Here is a 2,905-nt window from a genome sequence, read left to right on the forward strand (position 1 = left end):
CAGGAGATGGAATTTGGGGTCAGGAAAGCCATGCTGACAACCCCAAGGTCGTATCACAGACCTCTGGTGCTCACTATTTGCCTAATGCTGGAAGGATGATTTTTATTTTAAGTTCTCTTTTTTAGAAGGCGAATTTTAGTTCACTCCCTCCTAAGTCAACTTGCAAGATAGATAGCAATTTACAGGGTTAATTTCCATATAAAAAACAGCGAAGGAAAAGACACTCTTCCCTGCATTGTCGTCAGAAGGAGCAGCTGCATGAGAGGAGCCAGCCTGAAGGTCTATCTGCCTCAGCACCTCCAATACCCAGCTGGTATTCCTTCGGTGTTGTGGACGCAGAATTTGAGTTACAGCTCTGTCACTCTGTCTGTAAATTTAGGTCTCCCTGGTTAAGTGGATCACTCTGGCTGCTACCCACACTATCAAGGATGAGCTGGGAGCAAGGATGGAAGCAAACCGGTCTAGTTGGGAGAGAATTCCAGTACTGCAGGCACAGATGGTAGTGGCTTGGATTAGATGGTAGAGACAGGGACAGGCTGGTGGATATATTTTGGAGTGATTTAGGCCACATCTCTTGAAGGCTATTTATTTCCTACTCTTCAACACGTAGATTGGATGGCTTATGCATATCAGCCGGGCTATGGGATTAGGGGTGGTCCAGGGTGAGACAGGCAGGGCCTCCCTTAGCTTCATGCTTAATTCTGCCCTTCAGTTACTAAACTGTCAAGTTGTTCTGCAGAGGTGCCCCAGAGATGGAGACGGCCGGGACACACCTGACTAAAGCAGGAAATGCCGCAGGGAGACCAAGGACCTGCCCTGTCTCCATGCTCAGGGGTTCCTCTGCCTCTGTATTTTCAGCATACAAAGTAGAGACTAGAGCCCCTTACTCCAGAACTGCAGCCCGGCCATAAAGGTTTTTAATTCATTTTTCTGCAGAAAGTTCAACAGCTTTCTTATTTTGAAAAAATACACTAACACCCAAAAATTTACATACAGTTGAGGGTATTCCTAGGTCCCCCCTAGCCTGCAGTGGTTCCCACTGGAGAACCCAGAGTTTAAGGCTCCTCAGGGAAGTGGGGGATGACTTGGTTTGTAATAGGGCCCATTAGGAAAATGCATGCTTTTTTTTCCTACTAGATTAATTCATTCTGATTATCTTCAATTATGATGTTAACTGAAAGGTGCCTTTGTTAGAAGGAAAAAGAAATAGATCAGGACAGTGGAGGGAATACTCACAAGGGTTCTAAAATACTGTAAATGGTGTTTTTCAGTTGATTTCTTTTTCATGTTTAACTAACACCCATCTGTCACTGCTCTGTGTATGCACATTAGCAGAGCTCTACTTTATACATCTGGCAGACAGCAGAAAATAGTGGGCTTTTTGCACAGAGTACCTGATGGCAATCAACGCCAAATGCCTTACTCTCTAGAATCTTAAGTTTCTACAGTAACAATGGGAAAGAAGGGAGAAGAGTACTTTCGTATTTTTTCATAGAATAAAAATGTTCATCTTCTCATGATACTGTAGATAGAATGCTAGATGAGGAATCAGAAGGTCTAAACCCTAGTCGTTGTTCTGCCATTTTCTAACCATCTTGAGAAAATCATTTACTCCTCAAATATTTATTGAGGGCTTACCGTGTGCCAGGCATTGGGCAAGGAGCTATAGGTACAAAGACAATCAAAAAAAAAGGCACGGGTTTTAGAGAGCTTTTTGGTTTTTGAGAGTAAAGGGGAAATGAGTGTTTAGTTATCAAGCAAAAAACACAATGAAGGAACGTAGTTTAGGAACCTTTCTGAGCCCTGATTTTTATATGTATAAAATGGCAATAAATACCTGTTTCATAAAATTGAGATGATCAAATAAGATATTTATATATTATAAAAAATATTATAAGCCAATATAAAATATTACTCAAATTTTAGTGTCATTTCTGCACATTTCTTTACATTCAATTAATTCTGCATTATATTTATGTATACATGAAAATTTACGTAAATGTAAGACTAGATAATTCCTTACATAAAATGTTTTGTTACTCAAATGATAGCTAAATTCTGTTACTTTTGGCTAACGTAAATGGTTAGAAGTAAAATGCATTACTTAAGGAGAATAACTGTTGATTTCAGTTCAGCAGCAAGAATTAGATCCTTTGATAATATGTGTTTGAAGATAGGATCAAGTCAAATTCTGGGAAGGTTCTGTTCAAACCTTGAGTAGATGCGGATCAGAAACATGAATGGGAGATTCAATTTGCATCCAAATCCTTGTGTTGATTTCTTCCTTTCTTGTTTCCTGGGCAGCTCATTCTCTCCAGCTGGGAAGGAGGCTACACCTTACAGTGCCAGGATCTTACCAGTGCAGGGGACGCTGACATCCGGGTGAGCCATTAGCAGCAACCCTGATAACCGGTTCTTACTGGGAAGGGGAGAAGGCTTTCTCCTTCCAGATAGGAGCAGGGAGCTGGGATTGGATAAGAAGGGGTTCCTGCTCTAACTGAAATGATTGATACCAAAAATGGGTTTTCCAGACGTCCATCTATAGGCGGCAGACTGGATAAACCATGGCTCTACAAAGTGGAATGAGGAAGATCTCTGCAAGATCTATAAGAAGCATTGTTTCAAGTGACTTTAAAGGAGTATTTGACTGGACATCCCCCCTAGTGGGCTATATCTTAACATTCAGTAATTTTCGTTGCTATTGTTAGTAATAATATGGGTATTGCTTTTTTGAGACTGTTACAGGTACACTGTAAGATAAAGTAAGTATATAGTACTGTTAATCTCATTCGGAATTGCATTAAATGTATAGATCGCTTTTGGTAGAATAGACATTTTTATAATGTTAAGTCTTCCAATCCATGAGCAAGGCATGTTTTTCCACTTATGTAGGTCTCTTTTGGTT

The sequence above is a fragment of the Loxodonta africana genome, chromosome 1 (assembly GCF_030014295.1).
Source record: "Loxodonta africana isolate mLoxAfr1 chromosome 1, mLoxAfr1.hap2, whole genome shotgun sequence".
In the NCBI taxonomy this organism is placed as follows: Eukaryota; Metazoa; Chordata; class Mammalia; order Proboscidea; family Elephantidae; genus Loxodonta; species Loxodonta africana.